Source organism: Drosophila subpulchrella, chromosome 2L (assembly GCF_014743375.2).
Source record: "Drosophila subpulchrella strain 33 F10 #4 breed RU33 chromosome 2L, RU_Dsub_v1.1 Primary Assembly, whole genome shotgun sequence".
Classification (NCBI taxonomy): Eukaryota; Metazoa; Arthropoda; class Insecta; order Diptera; family Drosophilidae; genus Drosophila; species Drosophila subpulchrella.
The window spans coordinates 14,443,110-14,455,311 of record NC_050610.1 but is presented as its reverse complement, the minus strand read 5'-3'; positions in this window follow the sequence as shown (position 1 = coordinate 14,455,311).

Genomic DNA, 12,202 nt, shown 5'->3' with positions numbered 1-12,202 from the left:
TGCGGCACACATTTTCAAGGGGAACGTGTAGTGTGCACAGTATAGTTCGATCGGTTGGCGAATGAATATAAGCCATTCTAAACATTTTTAGTTGATTGAAAAATTGTGCAGTTGGCTGGCAATTCGAGGGCCACACGAACGAGAGGATCTGTGTGTGTTTTTAGGGCTTTTCCTTTTTTTGAAGGGGAGGAATTTAAGCTGCATTTAATTGGGTAAAAAGTGGGGGATTGGAAAATGTACTGACAATTTGCTCCATATTTCGGCAATTATGAGGGGAAATGTAAGGGACGAAGCTGACAATGGGTGAATTGTTCGAGGTATTATATCCATCCATGGTCAAACATCTTTAGAGATTTTAAATACTTTTGAAAGGTTTTTTGTTCACAATATCAGAAGAAAATAATATTTATTTCTCTGTGTAAATTAATTACGTATTGTCTAATCCCAAGCGGTACAACTAAAACATATTAGCTTAAAAACTTTGAATAAAACTTTAACACGGAAAACTAATTAGTAAATAATCTGCTGTAAAAGTTGTAAATGAACATCGTAACGTGCCTGCAAATGCCATCTATAATGGGATATATATTTTATGTGTGCAAATATTATGAGCAACAGCCAGCAAGGCAACCGACTAATTAAAAAACTACGCTGGCAAAATATTTTCGTGTTTTTGCCAGTGGGAAAAAACGAGCTAAAAACCAAAAAAAAAAATGAAATTAGAAACGTAAAGTGAATTCTGCACACGTTGCGAAATAACAAAGTGAAAAATGAATAATGACTTTGACAGCAGGAGGGGCCGTAGGAAAACACGTGTCGGTGTGATGCTTAATGCAGTTAAGCAGTGCGAATGCAACAAAAAGCCGGCAAATCCGAAAGGATGCCAACTGGATGCTGGGGAAGGAGTCGGAAGGGGAAATGCAATTTGGAAATTGAAAACGTTTCGAGGGGGACTCGAACGGACTCCCACTTCTTGCTGTTTAACTTTTGCAGGCCCCAAACTCATTTGCATACGATTTGCTATAATTGAATTTCACCAAAGGCGGCAGGAAAAACCTTTGCCTAGTCCTTCCTCTATCTATGTCTGTGTATCTCCTCCGGTTCTTCATGTAGTTCTAGTTTGGCCATAGCCTTCAAAAAGTTTTCCCCGCTTTTCCTCCACAAACACAAGACAAATGTGCGTAAACAGTCACCCACTCGGGTGGGGCAGGGCTGTTTTTCCAGTCGACGTGGTTGGGGAAAAGGACTTTTGAAATGAGCCAGGACTGTGTCACTGGCTGATAACGTTTAATGGATTGCTGGGGACTCTCAGCCGGCGACAGAGGCATTTGCTTTTTGTTTATTTTTTGCTGCCTAGGCCCGGGCAATGAAGACATTAAAATATTAATGTGCAGCATAAATCAGCAGGGGGAGCGGGTATTCGAAAGCAAGAAGACGGGGGGTTGAAATACGTTCCGAAAAAGTTTTTCGTCTAGGCCTTTGGTGAGAGAAAGCCTTGGCCATTTATTTGAGTAAGCAATATTGACCAATAAATGGTTTTTCGTATTATTATTATTAGTATTTATATGTATTATCTCTTTATGTTTGACATAGGCTAAAAAAATACCTCTCTAAAAGAAGTTTCTCAACTTATTTTAGTTGTTTTTTAAGCAAGTAAATAAAATCCACTTAAAAATATTATTGTTATTATATTTATTTTTTAGTCAGTTAAAAAAATATATACACTTACACTTACACACAATATTGTTATTATTATTATGTATTACATTTGCCTTTGTCTTTCATTTACTTCCTTAAGACATAGTATTTGATTATAACCCATTTAAGGGCGTTTTCTCTTCGAAGAACACTGGCAACCACTATATTTTCTGAAAAACTTCCTGAAAAACATTGTATCTCAAGACTTCTGTCGCACAAAAATATCAAAAACAAAGCCAACACTTTTCGGTTCCTGACAGCTGTGAGATATGCAAAGGAAGGTTGACGAGCCACCCGCAAATTACTCACACTCGCTCACTCGAGGCGCCGCACACCCATTCCTTGAATCCTTCAGTTTGGTTGCCAAGTCAACAAACAAATTAATTACAGTCTGTCTCAATAGTTCGCCACATGTATTCGGGGGCCACACTCTCGTGTCTCACACGCCTGTCAACAGAGCTTAGCACGCTTTGACAAAATTAAACGCAAAACTCATTATGAAATGTTAATAGCAAGCTGCTGCCACTGGATAGAAGTAGTTGCTGCTGTTGTTATTACCGCTGCTTTTGTGGTTTTAAAAACATATTAATTAGCATTAAATAATTAAAATATGCCCGCCGCTTAACGTCATTCATTTTAATCAGTTTTAAGCCCTCGCTGGTTTCTGCGGCTTCTGTAAGTTCTGTGGGTAATAATTATAGAGAGTAGGGGGCTCATTAAATGTTAGTTATTAAACATAAACAAATACGAAATTTAATGGCCTTAATTTATTTGCAAATGTTGTAGCGCGGTTTACAAAGCGATTGGCTTTGATTTAGAGCTTTCCAGTTGAAGCTGCAAACAACACGGCGTATGCTTAATTAAAAGTCCCTGGGGTATCCGGTTTTGAAGAGCTCCTGCTTCAGATGTGGACTTAGCGTTTGTTTATTCCGTGAAAAAGCTGGAGGGGGATATCTTATACAAAACATCAGAATCAATTAGCCAGGTGCTATGAATGAAAATAGCCAGAGAAAATGATTTGCTTCCCCTGAATAATAAACTTTCCTAAATGGTAAATTCACTTAATCTGCTATGACTTTGAAAGATACATAACAAAATATATACAAGCTTGCTTTTAAAAAAAGTGTGTCAGACTTTAAAATCTTTTTTTTTTAATTATTTTTTCCCTACTCTTTAAGCCTTAAATCCAGCCAGGATCAACGTATGACAGTAAAAATCAAACAATAGAGAAGTGTAAAGGAATTCGGAGAATAATATTACTTTGATGCTGCATCGACAATGCATATATTTTTATTTATTTACAATTTTTTTGTCGGCCAAAAATTTAATTCCCGCCAGGCTTTGTTGTCGGCCGAATGGCAAATTGTTGTTTACCAACAGTGCGAGGCATAAATATAAATCCGCATGCGACTACGGCGATGGGAATGCCTCCCGGGCACTTAGCCGTATTGGTTTGGATTGGTGTGGTTCGGTTGCCTGGCAGCCACAGCCGCCAACTGTTCTGTATCCTCATACCGATTCAGGCTCTGATTTGGTTTCTGCTTCTGCAATTTGCCTAAAAGTCTAAAAATGGCATGAAAACTCACAGCTTTTGTTGCACAGCAAAGTGGTAAACAAATATGCGTGCCAAAAAGTGCGGGCTTTCAGTAAAAAAGTAGGCTATATTGGATATGGTATACCCTCTTATGTACACAACCGCTCCTACAGTTATCTTCTAAATGTATTGGTAACAATTAAATTAAAAATATTTTAAAAATGTGTAATATCAGTATTTTTAATAAACAATGATAGCAACCAAGTTTATAAAGATACGTCAAATGGTAACTTCTAATTTAGGTTTAATCCGGTTAATTGTTAATATTTTTTATCTATATATGAATAATGTACAATGTACATACATTATAAAACTATAAAAAAAGTATCAAGTTTGTTATTAATGAAAAGGATATTTTTTAAACAATTTTTAAACAATAGAGTTCTGAAAAAACTTTTTTGCAGCTCAGCTTCGATTCGTTGCAATCGGATTTGTGGAAACATTCGTTTGTCACGTCCCACTTTATTTAGAATTTGTTTTGCAGCCGATGGCAAAAACAATTTAAATTTTGTCTCTGCTGGCAGTGAGCAAATGAAAATAAAATAAAAATGTCGAATCGAGGCGATGCTTATGTCGTTGGCGATGCCAGAGCAAATCGAAATCAAATCGAAATGTAATCGCGCGCACCAAAGCCAAAGCCGAAAGCAATCGCATTATCGCCACATTGGCGTGAAAGTGCCACGCCCCACGTCCCACGCCCCCTTTTCCACGGTTAACCCTCACGCACGTTGCACACATATTTAACCCTCGCCCTCCCAAAACAACATAGTCCCCCGATATTTATAGTCAGCTCATATTTATGGTTACAATATTTGCCTTTAACCGGAAATCGATGAAATTTTTATGCCTTCGGCTTGGCGCCCTTTTATTTTATTTATGTGTGCGGCCGTGTGCGTTTGGCAAAAATATTTGTTGTGGTGATGGTGTTTTTCCGATTTCCAACCGCAGGCCAAAGTATTTGCACTCGGCTTGATTTTCCAATTTTTTCCCGCTCTGCCTTTGTTCGCTCATCGAATTTAGGCAATTTAGCGGCTTAGCTAAATCGTTTTTGGTTCTCATGAATTTATACGTTTTGTTTGTGCAGCGCATGCAAAAAAAATTTCCGACATATTTAATATTCGTAAGAAGGGACCTTTTACCTTATTCCCCTAATGATATGTGTATATTCCCCTTATTTTCCCCTATATTATTGGACCATAAAACTCAAAGTTGTTTTGTCCAGAAATTGGCTGTGAAGGCGTGGAGTAAGTGGCCCAAAATATTTATATTGTTTTGTCATTTTAGTAGGATTTACGATGTCCAATTTGCGGTTTGATATATAACTTTGCTTGTTGAAAACTGGCCACGCGGCAAAGATATGAACTAAGGGTCCAAGCTATAACATTTGCATTATGAGGTAGAGCTCTTAAAATTAAAATGTGTTTTTTAAATATCTGAACCTTATTGTTATGCTAAATAAATTGCATTCCGGTTTCAATATACATTTATTAGGTCTTTAGTAGCAAGTTAGTGGTAATATGATGGCTCAAAATAAAGCTTATACAGTTATACACAAAGACTTTACTTTATAGGATGGATATGCAATAATCTCTTGTTAATTATCTCCTTTGATGTGTATTCTATTGAAAATTCAACTGAAATTTCACAACTAACCTAATGCTTATATCGTTCATAATTTTCTCCACCCTTTTCCTGCGCCTGTTACTGACAATTGAAAGCTTTCACAGCACTTCACACAACACAATTTCCTTGGCATTGTTAGAAATCATAGAATTAACTCGCTGTGAAAACGCTATTTTCCATCCATTTTCCTACTTTCTGGTTATTGCTGTCTCACAATTATGTGACAATTTCATTGATTACTAAGGAACGTTGAAATCCCCGTTGCACTTGGCACACCAAATAATGACAACCAAATTGCCGTCACGTATTAGAGCAGTATTATAGATTGCCAGCCGCGAACAATGGCGAGGCAACTCGAGCATGAATTTTAACTCCCGACTGCAATTGCAGGCGAATGCAGCATAAAGTGTCCAGATTTCAGAATCCAGCTACCAGCTAATGGCTCTCCCTTCGATGAGGATGATCACGCTGCGAGGCTGAGCCAGAAGATGATGATGATGATGATGAATGGTTCGTTTGTTGGTTTGGGGCCAAATCCTGGACCTGGCACGTGCCCTGCTCCTCCTTGCATTGTTCTTGAGCTCCGCTCCCGAACTTGCCGCAGTTATATTTCATATTTTAGACACAAAAAAAAAATTAGGAAAATATTGCTATAAATGTTTTTATTTAATTATATAATGCTTTGTTTCACTATGGTAAATTTGTAATATTACGTCCAGACCCGTTAAGCCTTGGGGCTATTGGCATATTTTGAGTCTGTTTATCGCTCTAAGGAGTGTTACCAGAGTTTAAGATCTGTGGCATGCGTTAGTGTGACCATGGTCACAAAAATTAGGTATTCTCAGCAATATCGTAAAATATCAAACAATAAGGTTATAGTACACATTTTTATGATCTAAGATTTTGCTAACATTTTACCAACAAAATACTTATTGTAGCGTCTTCTTTGACCACTTTTATTATTTTTCTTAGTGCATCCCCGCTTTCACAGCTCAATTCATTGCAGCTCCGGTGTCCCTCTTGCAGTAATCTGAATTGCTTTCCCACTTTTTCATGGCTTTGGCTCCGACTCTGGCTTTTGGCTGCAGTCTTCAGCGCCAGAACTTTTACCTGCATGGAATTTGAAATCATGTGGGGATCCTGGCTGGCGGAGGACTGGGCTACCGAGGTCCTGGGTCACGTAAGCGGTCTTACTTTGTCACTGGCCGGGGCGAGCCAGTTCAATCATTTACTGTCATTTACTGCCTTAGTTACCTGTCCTGCGGCGTCTTCCAATATTGCAAAAAATAATAGAGGTAAACTCCAGCAGCTTTAAGCACGAGTGCGCTCATTTCATGTGTTCTGGGGGAATTCCACTTCCCAAAACCTGACTGGCGTGGCCAAGTAAATGTCACAAATCCATATAAATAAATTGATTTTAATTGCAAATAAACAAACGCGGACGTCCTGGCAAATATATACGTTTAGCTAAGCATTTCAGGAATTTGTCAAATGAAAATGTTTTAGATTGAACCCTTTTAAAATGTTTCCTACGAATTATATAGTTTGTTTGTCAATTCACAAACATTTTTTGCAGATTTTAATTTCTTTTGACTAATATTTTCTTGTGTACCATCTTACACATTTAATACAATTGTGATTTTAAAGAGACTGCAATATAATAGCAATTAAGTATTTTAAGAATTTTATGTCTATTATATGTTGTATGTTATGTATATTATATGTTTAATAAGTAACTAATAGGAATCTTTATTTAAGGACACCAAAATACACAAGTATAGTTATTGTACAATGGTTGACTAAATAAATATTTAGCTGGATGTTGGAGAATCTGTCACCCTACCCTCGTTTCCTGTTATGGATGACATGAGTAAATTTAAATCCACGACAACTCTTTGCACTCCGAGGACAAGTCCTTGCGTTTGCCAGACGTGCTGATAGCAATGCATCCGCTTGCCAGGACATCCAGGACAAGCAGCTGCTGCCACGCCCCCCACCACCCGCCGCCCACGCTTTGCTTGCTGTGGAAATGAATTTCTAATACAAAAATGGCATTGAAAAGTGCTGCGACGCCTGCTGGTCGCTTTTGGCTTTAGCGTCAAGGGCTAACAATTGTTTTGGCAAACGTTGCCAACACTTGCGGGGTTAGGAATGGAATGGGACTAAAAGTGGGCTAAAAGGAGGAGGATAAGGAGAAGGAGTAGGAGGTGGTGGCATCAGCACGCATATGGCCCAAAGGCCGGAAGTGGTTCGCGTGTGTGCCCCCGCGGAGAAAAGGAGCTGCAGTCGGAGCAGCAGAAGCAGATCTTGACTCCTTTGGGCTCCATTGTGTCCCTTTGCACCCATTTCTACTTCTCGACTTCTCGCACGGCACACACTTCACGCTGGGCATGCAAAATGCACGTCTAATACAATGCAAAATGCAAAACGCCAGGCAAACCAGAACACAACCAGAAAACAGACGGGGGAAAGAAGGAGGTAGCAGTACACTTGCCAAAAAAATATATTAAAGCTGATTTAGTTTATTTTATTTTTGTACACACTCCTAAAGGTAAGTGTTTGGAAGCTCAAATCTTAAACCGTACTTTAAGCTTAGCATGAAGTTGAGAAAAGGGGTCAAAAGGACAGACAGTTATTTTGCAATAGGTCCGGTTTCTCAAGTGTCGGTTAACATTTCTCGGGCAGATAAAGTCCTTGTTAAAAACATTTTGTTTCTCGTTCGTCATGGCTTACTGTAAATAATCGTTAAATCAACGACAAGTTTATGTACGAGAAATTTTTTCTTACAAATAGCTTACCGGAACTTTAACTGGGACTCAAGAAACCGGCCATAAGTATAATATGCAATATAATTAACAGTGACTGTGGCCATCAGAAAATTGAAAAAGCACTAGAATGTTAGCTGAGATTTAGAAAATTAAATATTTATTTATCCAATATGGATGATAGGGCCCAGCAATGATTTTCAAATGATAAAAATACATTTTTTTCCGAGTGTCCTGCCTGGAATGGGTTTCTGAAAAAATAGGTTTGCTCACATACAAACACGAAAAACAGGAAATTGAATTTTCGACTTTGGCAAGTGTGCGTGCCAGGAAAGAGGAACCAGAAGCAGCAGCAGCACAGGAACAACTTATGCCCCAACACTTGTGTGTAATGCGGATAGCTCCTTCTACCATTGCTCCTGCTGCTGTGCAGTTGTTCCTCGTGGGCTGCGGCAACTATTGCCAACGCAGGACGAGAGTCCTGAAGTCCCAAAGTCCTGAAGTCCTGACACTGGCAGCGCCTCGTTTTGCATACCAAGCGGGCGAGCATGGAGCTCGACTTGCGCCGGCGGAAACGAAATATTTAACAACAAAGCAAACACTCGCACACACTCGCAGATAAACGGGTATTTGTGTGCGCTGCATAATTGAGTGGGCGTGGCTGGCGTCGCAAGTTTAACTTTAATTTGCCGGCTTTCATCTGACTTTGTTGTCGAGCACCGCAGCACTAAGCTCAAATTAATAGCCAGCGATCTGAGCTCCTGTCCCTCGGCCACCTCAACCACCGTCGAACCCCTTAACCACCCCTCGCTTAGTCAGCAGCTCAATGACTTATCATATACAAATTACAAGAGTCTTGCTTCCAGTCAGCGCCACGCTCACCGCCCCCCGTGTAGCGCCATTAGCGATGGAAGTTTTCCCCCCAAAAAGGGGTGTATAGTCCTGGGAAGAAATGCAATTTAAACTCAATGGTTTTTGGGGAATTTTCAAGAAACCATTTTAGAAAATATTGAAATTTTCTAAATTGTAAGGATTAAGGGTAATTTTCCCTTAAAATTAAATAAAAGATTGTTTATCTCAGATAAATATTAAATAATATATTTAGTTATTCTTGCATTATATTTTGAAAGTGTACCAATCAATAGTACCAAAAAGCTTTTCAATTGAACTCCACTTCCGCTTATCGAACTAAGTCCATATAAATCATGCTTCCATCTCTAAATCTTTTCACACACCCCCACTCACTCCCAAACCCAGACAAAAGTCAAAAAGTTACAATTTACGCTGGTAAATTGCTTTAAAAACTTCTCTCCGGTTGCTATCTGCCGTTACAATTTTGCTAATTAACTCAACGCTCAAGTTTTGGGGACAAGTCCACCCCTCCAAAATACCATCCCCAAATCCTTGTTCAGCGGAAAAGACAGCCAAGACCCCAACTTCCCTCTCAACACTCGACAATTCGCGTCTGTCGCTAATTTCGCTAATCAAAGCGCGGGGCATTCCCCTTGTGGAAAAAAGGGAAAAACATTACTTCGATTTTATTAAACGAGATGTTTGGGGGAATGGGATATTTTTGAAAGGGACCGGCAATAATTTGCCAAAAATGAAAACAACTTCCACAACAGCAACAATAAATGTAGAACTTTCTTAATGGTAAAGCGAACCAAAATTCTGCTGAGGAAATTAGTTTTTTTTTTTCTCCTTTTTGGGCGATAATTAGTAGCGTTGTTTAAGGGCAAAGCAAAAAATAACGAAAGCGAATCGCGCTAGCTGACCCGGGTTATGGTTATTGCTTGGGCACGTGCCACCCTTCGGGAACCCGGGTTCCCCAAATATCACACACAAAATGAAGAGCTCGCGGCATTAAGTCCCCGAGAGTCGATAATGTCGCGGCATGGCCACAAGAGCAAACACAACAAGCCAGGCAGAAACGGCAAGAAGAGGGAGAAATGGAGACCTCCACTCAGAAAAAAAACTAAGGCCATAAAATAAAATATATCCAACAATAAGTTGTTGCCGTTAAATTAAAAATTATAAACACGTGGAATTTATAAACAGTTATTTTTACTAAAAGAAGTTTCTACAAATAATCAGACGGTTGAAATAACCAAGGCTTTATATATTTATTCCTTTATTATATTATATATTTATATATTATTATATTTATTGATATATTTTTAATTTTACGTCTGTTTTGCTTCCCCAATGTTTTTTTATAAATAAAGGATCGTACTACTACTACTACTATAATTTATCAGTAATTAAATAAAAACTTCGATAACAAAAAGATTTAGCAAATAATACATAAGACTTTAAGTTAACTGAAATTACATTTTTGAGCTCTAGAAATTCTGAATTATTAATTTAAAGTCCATGCCTAATATGATCATTCATATTTTATTTCTTATATTTCTTTTTTTAATCATTAAAAAAAATATTCTCAATATATTCCCCCAGTGTGTTGATGAAAAAAGAGAAAAGCCAGTCTGCAGAACCTTCTGGGGAAAAACTAATAACCAAAAATTGGGTAGGAAACGGAATCGGACTCGGGGAGTCCGGAGATTTGAGAACTGGATGCTGGCGTCGAGCGCCAAAACTCATAAAATTCAAGCCATTGAGTTTTCGAAATCGCTTCGGGCTTCATTTCGATTGCCCCACACCCCACGGTGTCCTTTTGGCCTCTTGACTTTCTGTCGCTCCGCTCCTCGTTGTTTGGCCATTTAAATTCGTTACGTTTCGATTGCCGTGAATATGCAGTCAACTTTATAAAATTTATAGTTTAATCTGATAGATAGGAAATTGCTTTGTTTTGGCCCAGGCTTGCAAATGGGATGGGTTTTTGGGATCGGGGGAGAGGCTGTGCAAAGTTGGCGAAATATGAATGGGGATGCCGGATAAAACGGGGGAGACTTTCCCAATGCCAAGGCAGCACTTTAAAGCCTTCGACTCCCCCGATAAAAAGATAAACCCGAAAATTTATGCGAGCCAGTAGAAGTAGCAGGAAAAATTTGATAGAAGTCGAATTTAAATTGCTCTCTTCTTATAAACAGAATATATTTTGGTATATTTTGAATAAGCAGTCTTAAGGATATAAGTGTTTGTAGCAAAACAATCTTAGAATATATATATATTTGTAATGGTTTAATGCCACTTCGCGTATTTTTCTTTCCCATTAGTTATTTAATTCAATATCTCTTATATAGTTCCAGCCTTTAAAGTTTCTCCAACACCCTTTCTATTTGCCACATAACATAAAGATATTTCAGTTACCCCAACATCCTTTAGCCCCATAAATGATGCCGTACTTCTCCTTGTCGCTTTGTGTGTGCGATATCCTTTGGATTACAAAATGTGGAGCCTCCCCACAAACAATGTTCGATCAGGATATCCACCCATGTGCTTTCCAGGCAATTGCCTAATTAAATTTTATATCGAATGTCGTAAAATGAAATTTCAATAAGCACAAGACAACAGAAAGGTGGGGTGATCGAGATATTTGCATCCCTTTGTGTGCCCATCCATGCCTTAATAATATAACGATTTCGGCGGACATCTCAGGAGTTAATAACACGGTCAAATATTCCGACCAGGTCAGTATTAAAATCATGCGGTTCATTGACCAAAATCTTCGCCTCGCCTTCGATATCCAAAGTGGAAGTGGAAGTGCTGGGAAAACAGAACCCAACTGGGAGACGGGTAGTCATAGTCTTTGACTGTTTACTCAGTGAAGGACATTTCGTCATGTGAATACACTCGAATAATTTTTTTAACCTAATAAATAATTAATTAATTAAACCTCACTCAGTATAGCTATGAAATTAATATATTTAGTAAATATCGGAAATATTTTTAATGATATATACATTTTAGCTGTTTATAATTTTATATTAAGGTCCTATTTTTTTTTAGTGTGCCACAAAGCATCGAAGAATTCTGAAGCGGGCAGTTTGACAAGTGGCTTCGATGTTTGCTCAGCCCATCACAACTGAACAGGTTGAGCCATTGAGAACTGAATCGTACTGAACCGAGCTCGACTTTTGGCAAGTCGACTCGTCATCATCGTTTTCATCATCATTGGACTTTGACCACTGCACCAGATATATAGAGATATATAAGGCCAGATACGTATATATGTCAATGACGATGCAAGCCCGGCTTGTTTGTTCTTATCCTTCGGCACTCATATAAAGTTTGTTTGCGGATTTGTGCAGAGCAATATGTCATGGCTGCCTCTTTGGGCCATCGACTTGGATGTGGATGTGAATATGGGGGCAGCGACGACCACGCTTAATGGCGATGTACGTTCAAGTCAACACACCCTGCACACCCACACACGGCTGCATGGCACACTTGTGTGTTAGCGAGGGCAGATCAATGCTTTTTTATAGTTGGTACTTAATTTTAATTGAAAATTAATAAGAATATTTTTAAGACACCCTTGCATTACGTAGGTACGTATTTTCAGTCTATGGCTTTGTTATAATTCTTTTGTATGTTTTAATGAAAGTATTCCTAAAATTTT